This window comes from Molossus molossus, unplaced genomic scaffold (assembly GCF_014108415.1).
Source record: "Molossus molossus isolate mMolMol1 unplaced genomic scaffold, mMolMol1.p scaffold_m16_p_21, whole genome shotgun sequence".
NCBI classification, from domain to species: Eukaryota; Metazoa; Chordata; class Mammalia; order Chiroptera; family Molossidae; genus Molossus; species Molossus molossus.
Window position 1 is genome coordinate 38,889,665 of NW_023425357.1, and position 13,196 is coordinate 38,902,860.

General features: G+C 41.8%; 1 pseudogene; it reads right to left on the reverse strand.

The window, feature by feature from the left end:
• Positions 1-11,637: 11,637 nt before the first annotated feature.
• On the reverse strand, positions 11,638-12,172 carry LOC118639593 (annotated as a pseudogene).
• Positions 12,173-13,196: the final 1,024 nt, after the last annotated feature.

Sequence of the window (13,196 nt, forward strand, 5' to 3'; positions counted from 1 at the left end):
TATATATTATATAATTTTTTTTAATTTATTGATTTTTTTTAGAGAGAGAGAAAGGGAGATGGAGAGAGAGAGAGAAACATCAATGAAACAGAACATTAATTGGCTGCCTCCTGCATGCCCCCCACTTGGGATCAGGCAGGCCCACCACCTGGGCTTGTGTCCTGACTGGGAATTGAACCAGCGACCTCTTGGTACAGGGGTGGATGCTCAACCACTGAGCCACACTGGCCGGGTGAGAGTAGTGATTTTTAAACTTTTTCATCTTATGGCACACATAAACTAATCACTAAAATTCTGCAACACACCAAAAAAATTATTTTTGCCAATCTGCCAAAAATATAGGTATAATTTTGATTCATTCATGCCGACCAGACAGCTATTGTTATGTTGGCTGTTGTCATTTTGTAATTTGACAATCTAAGGGAAAAGAGGTCAGTGCCCCTGACTAAGTGTCAGGTATTGCATGTTTTAAAAATTCTCATGGCACATGGTTGAAAATCACTGCAATAGAGAGTTGCAAGCAGAGCATGGGAAAACCAGAGTATTTCATGGGAGATCAGAAATACAATGTGTTTGTTGGATGTCAAAAGCCCAAGCAAATGAACTTAGTTGCTTTCTTTTTCTTTAGTGCCACTTACTTTTATTTATTTGTATATTTATATTTGTCTCTTTTTTTTTCCTACAAAGAAAGGGGGAAACACATATTCTACATTAACTCACACAAACAAATGCAATCCAAAATGATAAAATAAGTAACTGAGGGAGTTGGGGCAGAGGGCAAAGTCTGTAAGAGCCCAAGTTCTGTGTGGTTGGAAGGGCTCCAGGGACAGCACTGAGCCTCCCAGTGGCCAAGGCCAAGATGGAAGCAGTCAAGTTTGCCGTCCATAGTCCATAGTGGCTGCGGGGCATCATTAAGTCGGAATCAGCATTTCTTCCTGTGGAAGAGGAAAGGCTCTTCTGGAGTCACTGAAAGGAGTCCTTCAAGAGACTTCAGGAATTTCAATAAGCTGTTTCTATGGGTTCCAGCCACGTGGGCTGATGGATTCCACTGAAATTCAGTTCAGCACCAAAAATTCTCAGGCAGTGGAGCAAAGGAACATGACACAGGCATCCAGATTTCTCATCATCTGGCCTAATCACACAATGAAATTTAGGCTACAGTGATGTCTTTTGTTCTTTTAGGGCATCAGCATCCATTAAAAAAAAAAAGTGATTTCTGATATGCAATCCCCATAACCTATATGTAACAGATAAGACCTGGCATTCTCCTGATTGGGATATAGGCAGGGGTTTGGTTTCTAGGGAGCCTCAGGGAACACCCCCAGGAATTCCAGGGCTCTGGGGAAGATAATCTGACAAAGTGCTGATGTAAAGGAGTGATGGACAGCACGTCCTTCAGGCAATACTCTATAAATATCATTCCTCGCGGCTGGGGTTCTGACAAGGACGGGAAGGCGTGTGCTTGGGCTGAGGTCTGCAGGGCCGATGTTCTGAGCTGCGGATCGCAGGTGACTTCTCAGCACTGACAAGTAGGAAAGGCTCAGATTCTCTAGGCTCACTCTGCTTTCAGTCCCAGGTCTCAGAGGATCCTGCCTTTTTAGGAATCAAGGACCTGATCCTGGGCTCGTGGGCCATGTCACCCCCAAACCAGCCCTGACAAGAAGCAGTCTCACTCTGACAGAAGTCTCCCAAGACAACGCTCCTCTAGACCTTTTTAATTGTTTTCTGACACACCTTTGAAGCCGTCACGCTGAAATGTGATTCTCATCTCTGTTTATCTGATGTCATGGGGAGAGGCACTTGGAGAATTGTTATGACTAGACATCAACCTGCAAACACACCCTCTCTTCTCCATGGTCTCTCTCCACCTTCCACATGTCTCTGTAGCTGCTGAGCAACTGGCAAGGTCTTTGGCAGCAACAATAAAATGACCAAACTTGGGGAATGCAAGCAGCTGGCTGGTTCTCCTTGATGCTTGCTGGCCCTGGAGATCCCCTCACACTTACTGTACATATACTCCATGCCAGGCACTGAGCTGGTTGGTGGAGATGCCCAGGGAAGGAGGGAGATGGATGTTCACAGTGGGCTTATGGTAAGGTGCATACCCACATGTATCATTTTCTGATCTAAATGAGAGCCCAGCGAGTGTGATACATGGGGGACACAGTGTGCTGGAGGTACACTGGGGAGATCCACTCTCCACTCTTCTCCAACCTGCTGTCTGCCCAGATGCTGCACTGCATGGATGTCATCAATAGGTTCCTCTGCTTCTGCATCCAACTGGGTCCAGCCAATGGGGATCCCCAAAAAGAGTTTGCAGGAGATCAGAGAATGCAAATCATAGTCATCACCATTGTCAGTGAACAATGCTGACAAGCTGGTACACACCAGCCCTAAATGCCTTGGACTCAAAATTACAAAGCAACATTATTAATCAGTGCAGTTCATGAATGCACGAAACAAGTAATTTAGCAAAATAGCTCAGGCCAATGTGAATTAACTCTCACAGCTAAGAGTGAGGTCAGAGTATTATGCCCTAACCTCCTCCCTGCCAGGTCACCTCTTGGCTGGCTGTGTCCTTTGAATGAAGGTCATTGCTTTTCCCAAGATAGCTGACTCCTCTACTCTGTCTCTGATTTCTAATAAATGTTCCCTCTTTTCAGCCTTTTGGTCATAGGGGTGGTAAAGTTCTGCTCCTACTGAGATTCAGGTTATATTGCCCTATTACTTTAGTATGCTCTATACACAACTTTGTGCATAGCCCCTTCAGACATAATGCACCCCCTATTCTCACCACCTCTACCTTGAATCACCCTATTTTCAGTATGCAATCTCTTTCTTGTTGGGTCCCAGATTGATTCAAGGAGGGATGAATCAATTCCAAAACTAGAAAGCAACCTTTCAAGGGTTGGGTCTTAAAGGAAAGTGGGGTATGAGTGGCAGGAGAGTCGGGTCATTGCACAGTAGTGTGTCAGCAGCTGTGCCTGGGGCTTAATCTCCACAATGCCACTTCACTTCCCCAATAGCCTCAGAGGCAGGAGCGCTCTGGATGAGGACAGCCATGCGTTGGGAGGTCACTCAAGGGCACACATTCCTGCCTGGTTGAGACGGAACTTTACTTTGGCTCTGTTTACCTCTAAGGTCTCTGGACCATCCATTACCCAATGCTCCTATGTCCCCTTCCTCAGTCAAAAACCTAATCAAAGCCAAGACTGGAAGGGGCAGGAAGACCTGACCACCAGGAGATGCCTCAGAGACCCCAGGGAAGATAAGAAGTAACTGTGGCTAGTTCTGCATCTTGGAAGCCTAGGTCATAATTGTTGAAAAGCAGCATAGTGATGTAGAGTCATGACCTCAAGCCCAAGAACTGTGGCCTTGGGTTCCTCAACTATTAGGGATAATGATAGCATCTACCTCAGAGGATTGTGGTGAGAATTAAATAAGATAAGGTATAATGACCCATATTTTGCTTTAAAAAAATATTGGTTATTATTATTGTCAACAAGCAGGAGGTTGCAGGTGTGGTTGCTAAGGCAGCTGACAGAGAAGAGGTAAGAACAGCAAGATTTTATGACATGAGTATGACCAAGTACCAGAACTGGAAGGACATTTAATCAATCCTTTTGTCTAAATCTCCCCATTTCAGATGAGTAAAATGAGGCCAGCATGAAGAGAAGACTTATTCAGGGTCACCCTGATCTTGATGGTAGGACCAGGACTTGAACTTGACCTTCTTGCTTTTCTGTCTTAAGCCGTCTGGTGTGGTTCAGTGGTTGAGCGTTGATCCATGCACCAAGAGGTCACTGGTTCGATTCACGGTTAGGGCACATGCCCAGGTTGTGGGCCCAATCCCCAATGAGGGGCATGCAGGAGGCAGCCAGTCCATGTTCTCTCTCATCAATGTTTCTATCTCTCTCTCCCTCTCCCTTCCTCTCTCTCTAAAATCAATAAAGAAAAAAAAATCTTTTAAAGCCTCTTTCTCCAGAATCTCCTATGGAAATACCTCCATTGATTTTTCTCACCTCAAGGGTCAAGATGACTCTTAAACTTGTTAATGTCACTGTGAGGAATATTTAAGGTAATAATGTCCATAAATCATGGACAATCAACAATTGTTGATTTTGCACTGATTTAGTAACATACTCAGAGTCAAGCTGTCCATAGGAGGTGGAAGGGGAGGCAGGATTAATTAAGGCACTGTCTTTCCTGACCTCCAAGTTTATATTCTAATCCATATCAGACTCCTTCAACTGTTTCTTAGTCGAAATTAAGAACTGTGGCTTCAGATTCCCACTTGCTTCACGTATTCTTACTTCCTTGCTCCAAGACACCCTAGATTTTTGGTTAACTCACACAGTGTGTGTTGTTAAAAATGCCAAGGGACAAGAAAGAGTCTAAAATGTTTCATCTAGAAAAACAGACTCACACACAAATAAACAAGGGGACAATTAGTTTTTGTTTGGGGGAAAGCCGGGGGAATATTTGTTATGTAAGCATAAATCTGTAGAATTTAATAGGATTGTTGTAGAGTGATGACAGGGGGAAAATGAGAGGATCAAAAATGCCTATACATATTTTTATGGACTAAAAAAATATGTATCTAACCTAGAAGAAACTCACCTGATAGATGAATGGTGATTGTAATGTTAATAAACTACCAGTAGCTCTGAACCAGGTCTTATTTTAAGCACTACACATTCGTGATCTCATTTAATCCTTGCAGGGCTTAAAGGCACATGTTTGTTGTCTGTTTTGGTGCTTAAAGATATCAGGGACAAGAGGAACTGATTCGGATTAGAAAAAATGGTGGCAGAGTGAATGGAAGCTACGCAGACCATCTCCCAGGACCAAACTGGATTTACAACGAAAATAAAGACAAATCATCAGGAAGGGGCAACCAAAAGGCAGCTTGGAGGACCACATAAACAGGGACACTGACTCAATCCTGGTAGGCTTGCGAGGATGCGAGAGGGGGCCGGGAGCCCAAGGTCCACAGCGGCCTGGGCTGGGACCAGCGGACTCGCTGGGACCAGGGGACTCGGCTGAAAGCTGCTGCCCCCTCGGCTGCGTCCAGCGACCACGGCTGAGTCCTGAGAACTCGGCTGGGTGCTACACCCTCGGCTGGTGCCACAGACTTGGCTGCCCTTAGCTGGAAGCAGTGCCTTCGGGTTAAAAGTCCCAGGTGGCAGACTCCACGACGCAGAGTCTGGACAGAGGCTAGATTGGCAGCAGCCACTCAGCTTGGGCTACGGCAGAGGGAGGGCAGACTGCACTGGAAATGTGTGGGGTCACTTGGGATTTGGAGGGTGCTCAGAGCTCTTGCTGAGTTGCAGCCATGCAGGACTGTGGTCATCTTACTCCTTCCCAGGGCCCTGGGGAGTGGCGAAAGCCCCTCCCTCAGAGATTCAACCCCACCTGGTGGCCATTGAAATGCTAATTGAGGCCCATTAACAACCAGCATCTGCCCCACCCTCAGGAAATCCTTTTACACTGAGCACCTGAGGGAGTTTTTCATGGAACACAGAAACCAAGGTTCTTCAGGTGAACTTTACTAACAGCCTCCAGGCAAAAAAAGCTAGAGGACAACTACCGTTCCCTGGGCCAGCATCTCTAACCAGGAAAGTTAAGACTTGACAGTGGTGTTTAAAGTGGGTTCTCCCTGCCTCATCCAAACCCAGGAGAGGGAGCCCCAAACAGCAGAACACCAATACCCACAGGGAAAATTTGGCAGAATCCAAAGCCCACTGTGATAGCCAAAATGGTGAAAAACAGAAACAAAAGCCAAATGAAAGAACAAGAGACCTCTACCGAAGATGAGATAAATGAGGTGCAGTTAAGCAAGTTAACAGAGCTAGAATTCAGAGCCATGATCTTGAGAAAGATCAACATCATGTGTAAGGACATACAGATGCTGAAAATAAGCCAATTGGAAACTAAAAACCACCAAGAAGAGATAAAAATGACATATCAGAAACAAAAAAACACATTGGAAGGTCTAAAAAGCAGAGTAGAGGAAGCTGAGGACCAAATCAGTGAATTGGAAGACAAGGTAGAAAAAATCAACCAATCAGAAAACCAAAAAGAAACGACGATTAAAAAACAGGAAGACAGCTTAAGGGAACTGTGGGACAACTGGAAACGTAATAATATTTGCATCATAGGAGTCCCCAAAGAAGAAGAAAATGAGCAAAGGTTAGAGAATATATTCAAAGAAATAGTGACAGAAAATTTTCCTAATTTGGTGAAGGAAGAAGGCATTCAAGTTCAAGAAGCACAGAGAGCCCCAAGTAAGAAGAACCCAAACAGGCCCACACCAAGACACCTAGTAATGAAACTGCCAAAAATTAAAGACAAAGAGAGAATCCTAAAAGCAGCAAGAGAGAAGCAACAGGTTACCTACAAAGGAACCTCCATAAGGCTCTCTGCTGACTTCTCACAAGAAACACTATGGGCCAGAAGGGAATGACATGAAGTAATCAAAGTCATGAAAAACAAGGATCTGAATCCAAGACTACACTACCCAGCAAGGCTATCATTCAAAATAGAAGGTCAAATAAAGAGCTTCCCAGACAAAAAAAGGCTAAGGGAATACATTAGCACCAAACCAGCACTGCAAGAAATATTAAAAGGACTGCTGTAATTAGCAGGAGAAATGGGAAGAAAAATAGAACCACACTAAACAAAAATGGCAATAAATAAGTACATATCAATAATCACCTTAAATGGAAATGGATTGAATGCTCCCATAAAAAGACACAGGGTAGCTGATTGGATAAGAAAGCATGACTCATGTATATGTTGTTTACAAGAGACCCACCTCACAACACAAGACTCACATAGGTTGAAAGTGAAGGGATGGAAAAAAATCTTCCAAGCAAACGGAAAGGAAAAAAAAAGCTGGGGTAGCAATACTCATATCTGATAAAATAGATTTCAAAATGAAGGCCATAACTAGAGACAAAGAAGTCCACTACATAATATTGAAAGGATCTATCCAACAGGAAGATAAAACCTTGATAAACATATATGCACCCAATATAGGAGCACCAAAATTATTTTAAAAATTTCTAGAGGACTTCAAAGGAGAAATTAATAGCAATACAATCAGAGGAGGGGACTTTAACACCCTCTGACATCACTGGATAGATCCTCTAGACAAAAAATTAGCAAGGAAACAGAGACTCTAAATGAAGCATTAGACCAAATGGATTTAATAGATATCTATAGAGAATTACACCCCGAAACTACATAATTCACATTATTCTCAAGTGCACATGGGACATTTTCAAAGATAGACCACATGTTAGGGCACAAACTAAGTCTCTACAAGTTCAAGAAGAGTGAAATCATATCAAGCATCTTCTCAGATCACAATGGCATGAAACTAGAAATCAATTGCAAGAAGAACATACAAAGACATTTGAACACATGGAAGCTAAATAGCATGTTATTAAAGAATGAATGGGTCACCGAGAAGATCAAGGAAGAAATAAAAAACTTCATGGAAACCAATAAAAACAACACAAGACAACACAAAATGTTTGGGATGCAGCGAAAGCAGTTCTGAGAGGGAAGTTCATAGCAATACAGACCCACCTCAAGAAACAAGAAAAATCTCTAATAGACTATCTAACCTCACAACTTAAAGAACTAAAGAGCAAACAAAAAGAAAACCCCAGAGCAAGTAGAAGGAAGGGAATAGTAAAGATCAGAGCAGAAATAAACGACATAGAGACCAACAAAACAATTCAAAGGATCGATGAAACAAAGAGCTGGTTCTTTGAAAAGATAAACAAGATTGATGGACCCTTAGCTAGACTCACCAAGATACAAAGAGAGAGAACCCAAATACACAAAATCAGAAATGAAAGAGGAGAAGTAACAACTGACACCACAGAAATACAAAAGATCGTTAACAACTACTATGAACAATTATATGGCAACCAATTCGACAATCTAAGCGAAATGGACAGATTTCTAGAAACACATAGTCTCCCAAAACTGGACCAGGAAGAGATAGAAAAGTTGAACAGACCAATAACAACAGAAGAAATTGAAGATGTAATCAAGACTCTCCCAGAAAACAAAAACCCAGGCCCGGATGGCTTCATGGGGGAATTTTACAGAACATTCAAAGAAGAACTAATACCCATTCTCCTCAAACTATTTCAAAAAATTCAAGAAGAAGGAAGACTTCCAAACTCATTTTATGAGGCCAGCATAATTCTAATTTCAAAACCAGAAAAAGACACTACAAAGAAAGAAAACTACAGGCCAATATCCCTGATGAACATAGATGCCAAAATCCTGAACAAAAGGCTGGCAAATCGAATCCAGCAATGCACCAAAAAAATTATCCACCATGACCAAGTGGGATTCATCCCAGGGATGCAAGGCTGGTACAATATTCACATATTAATAAACGTAATACACCACATAAATAAAATGAAGAATAAAAACCACTTGATCATATCAATAGATGCCGAAAAAGCCTTTCACAAAATCCAGCATCCATTTCTGATAAAAACGCTCAGCAATCTGGGAATAGAGGGATCATATCTAGACATAATAAAGGCCATATATGGAAGACCTACAGCCAACATCATACTTAATGGGCAAAAACTAAAAGCATTTCCCTTAAGAACAGGAACAAGGCAAGGATGCCCACTTTCACCACTCTTATTTAACATAGTACTGGAAGTCTTAGCCACAGCAATCAGACAGGAAGAAAAAAATAAAAGGGATCCAAATTGGAAATGAGGAAGTGGAACTGTCATTATTTGCAGATGACATGATACTATACGTAGAAAACCCCAAAGACTCCATCAAAAATTTACTAGACTTAATAAATGAATTTGGCAAAGTAGCAGGATTCAAAATTAACGTCAAGAAAATGATGGCATTGTTATACACCAATGATGAACTCACAGAAAGAGAAACTAAGAAAACAATCCCATTTACCATTGCGGCAAAAAAATTAAGATACCTAGGAATAAACTTAACCAAAGAAATAAAGGACCTATTTGCAGAAAACTACAGGTCATTGAAAAAAAAAATAGAGGAAGATATAAAAAAGTGGAGGCACATACCCTGTTCATAGATTGGGAGAATTAACATCATGAAAATGTCCATATTACCCAAAGCAATCTATAGATTCAATGCAATCCCCATCAAAATACAAATGGTATACTTCACAGAATTAGAACAAGTATTTCAAAAGTTCATATGGAACCAAAAAAGACCTCGAATAGCCACAGCAATCTTGAAAAGGAAGAACAAAGTTGGAGGGATCACATTACCAGATTTAAGGTTATACTACAAAGCCACCATAATTAAAGCAGCCTGGTACTGGCACAAGAAAAGGCATATAGACCAGTGGAACAGAACAGAGAACACAGACATGGACCCAAGGCAATATGCTCAATTAATATTTGACAAAGGTGGCAAGAGCATACAGTGGAATAAGGACAGCCTCTTTAATAAATGGTGCTGGGAAAATTGGACAGCTACATGCAGAAAAATGAAACTTGACCATCAAGTTACACCCTACACAAGAATAAACTCAAATTGAATAAAAGACTTAAATGTGACTCATTAATGCCATTCTGACATCATACGCAACAGAATTTTCACTGATACGTCACCTAAGGCAATAGAAACAAAGGAGAAAATGAACACATGGGACTAAGTCAAACTCAAAAGCTTCTGCACAGCGAAAGATACAATCATCAAAACAGAAAGGCTGCCCACTGTATGGGAGAGCATAATTGCCAATGATATATCAGTAAAGTGGTTAATTTCCAAAATATATAGAGTGCTCATACAACTCCACAAAAGGAAGACAAAGAACCCAATTAAAAAATGGGAAGAGTAGCTGAATAGACATACAGGACATACAAATGGCTAAGAGACATATGAAGAAATGCTCAACATCACTAATCATCAGAGAGATGCAAATTAAAACAACAATGAGGCATCACCTCTCACCTGTCAGAATGGCCGCCATCAACAAATCATCAAACAACAAGTGTTGACAAGGGTGTGGAGAAAAGGGGACTCTAGTGCACTGCTGGTGGGAATGTACACTGGTGCAGCCACTATGGAAAACAATATGGTGTTACCTCAAAAAATCAAAAATTGAACTTCCATTTGACCCAATGATCCCACTTCTAGGAATATACCCTAAGAAGCCTGAAACACCAATCAGAAAGAATATATGTACCCCCATGTTTGTAGCAGCACTATTTACAATCGCTAAGATCTGGAAACAGCCCAAGTGTCCATCAGTAGACGAATGGATAAAAAAGCAGTGGTACATATACACAATGGAGTCCTACGCAGCTGTAAGAAACAAAGATCTCTTATCCTTTGAGACTACATGGAGGAACCTGGAAAATATCATCGTAAGTGAAACAAGCCAAACAGAGAAATACAAGTATCATATGATTTCACTTATCTGTGGAATATAATAAACATAAGAGTCTGAAGAATGGGGTAGTCCCAGAGATGTGGAAGTGGGGTACAGACAGACAATCCCCAGAAGATGGGGTGGTGGGGGAGAGATAAACCACAGAACTTATATGCATGTATCCATGAACAGTGGACATGAACAACAAACTGGGGACAGGGTAGGGAGGGTGGGGGAGGGGGGAATCAGTGGGGTATAAGGGAGAAACATCTGTAACAAAAATTAATTAATAACAAATGGGGTGAGAGGACTGATTCACATATGCAAAGCTATCAAGAAGGTACATGGTGGAGGTGGAATTTAAACTCTATTCCAAGTCTTCCTCCTCTCTGCCTCCTGTGAAATGCCATGAGAGGACAGCTGGCATATCATGAGTGATGCTGCCAATGTGAACATCCGAGCAAAGAAAAGGTATAAGTCAAAGTCTGTGGATTACTCCAGTGTCCAAAATTAAACATATCCTTAAGACTAGACGGGTGAGATGTTGGGACATGCTGACCTGGAGTAATTCTACTGGAAATAGGTTTGCTGTTGCCTCAAGACTTGGAAGAGTTGAAAGTAATGCCTTCTGGAGTGTGGCTCCCCTCATCTAGCAACCAGAGGGAGTGTACTTCCTCATCCTTTTCCCTCCCCAGATGCCCAGCAAGGGTTGGACTTGCTGATCTACTGACTGGCTGATTGACTGATTAATTGATATATTTGCAGCTATATGGTTTGGGGCTTCCAGCTCTAGTTGGGAATTGATTTTAATCTTCACAGGTTAAAAACAAAAACTATCAAATTCCTTATAGGAGATGGTGATGAGACGCAATCTTATTAAACAGAAACTGACAATTTATCATCTCTCAGCAGCTTGAGGCCCAATTTTTTTGTGTGTATTCTTGCCAGATTCTCAGGGTCTTATTCAATATCTAATTTAGTTGGAATTTTACTGAGGGAGGAGCATCTTTTGAAATTCTTGCCTCCAGTTTTCAGAGTAGTTAAGCAGCAAAGGTGGTTTACGAGGGAGGTCTTGGTGGCCATAAAGGGTTTAGTCATTTAAGGGGCCACATACTTGCTTCTTTGCTTCTCCTGTGTCACAGTAGTTTTCTCCTGCACCTAATTTCTTATTTATTTATTTTTTTGCATTATGTAATTATTTTTAATGTCCAGAGTTTATATTACAAGGGTTAGAGATTTCTCCCAGGCTCAAGATATAAATTTTCAATTGGCATGTGAGGCCAGTAGGGATACTTTTTCTTGTGTAATTTGCTTTCTGGGAAGACCTCATTCACATTCTCAGTGGTCATCTGATAAAAGGGAATTATGTTCTTCATCTTCTTTAGCTCATTCTCGTATTGCTTAATCCTGATCTTTGAGAGAGATAAACACTCAGCACAACTTTTCACATCTTCTTTTTCTTCAGAACCCATCAGGGCACTATATTCATGCTCTGGCATAGGAACATTCTACTTCTTCTCAGAGTCATCTACCAAGCCAGCCTTGACTACACTGGCCTTGCAGTGTGCCCAGCCAGTAGTTGGTAGATTCTCAGGTAGAGTAGCCAACATGGAAGTGAGGGTCTCATTATAGGAGTTTGGGGAATTGGCAATGGCTTTCTGGTTTTGGGGTGTGATCTCTCCAAAAGCTACCTAGTCAATGTGTTTTTTAAATATTTTTTTCTTTTTAGTCAATGTCTTTTAAAGCAAGTTTTCACCCAGCCATCTTGATATCCTTTACTGACCTCAGTGGCCCACAGTCCACAGCAGCAAGTATCGATCAGTCCTTTTTTTTTTTCTGACCAAACATTCCTTTGTTTTTGTGTTGTTACCTTGTTTAAAAAAATGTTTCCCCTTCTGATAAGTACTGAAATGTTATTTGGCAAAATTTACTTATTTAATGCATTTCACAAGCTAATTAAACTTTCTAACAGCACACATAAATTGGACCCTCTGGCCTATGGAAATGCTAACCCCATCTGGCTTGGTCCAGGGTTTGCCTTGTTCAGCATTCATTACGTGAGAGCTGGTTTCTAGGAAGAAGGCTACTAGGCATGGAGGTGGGCACACGGGATTGGTTGGGGATCTCCTACTCCCTATCATTGGGTCATGGTAATTGGTTCTGGGAATGGAGGTGGGCACAAGGACTGGCTGGGTCCATCCTACTCCCCATCACCAGGTCACAGTGATTGGTTCTGTGCAGGGGGTGTGGGGGCATGGAATTCAAGCGTAGCTTATCAGAATCATCCTTGGGCATGGTATGTGGGCTCTGAGAAAGGTTTTACATGCACCTGGTTTGCTAACCTGGGAGAGTGTGAGCAAGCCTGTTGGTGTCCACCTTTCCAGTCACACAGAGAGAGTGTGCTTAGAGCTAAGAAGGGGAAGGCAGAGCTACGGATGGAAAGAGATTCCTTAGTTCCTCATTAATGTGAGTCAGTGAATCCCTTCTACACTCTAAACTAGTGTGGGTCGCATTTCTGCCACTTATAATTAAGGGCCTCGGCCAATATAAATAGGTTTATTTTCTCTACTTTATACTGAGCTAAATCGAGGCTCACATGAGTGGTAGGTCTGCCTGTTTCAGAAGCTGCTGGAGTTGATGTTACCTGGTATCATATCACGGCCCATTTCCTAACTTGAATAACATCTGCTTTTATCTTCAAGGCTCAGAGCCAGTTCCAAACAATTAGGTGAGTAGAGGACCGTCCGCTGTTTTCTTATTAATTTACTTCATAATCATACTTTTTTAT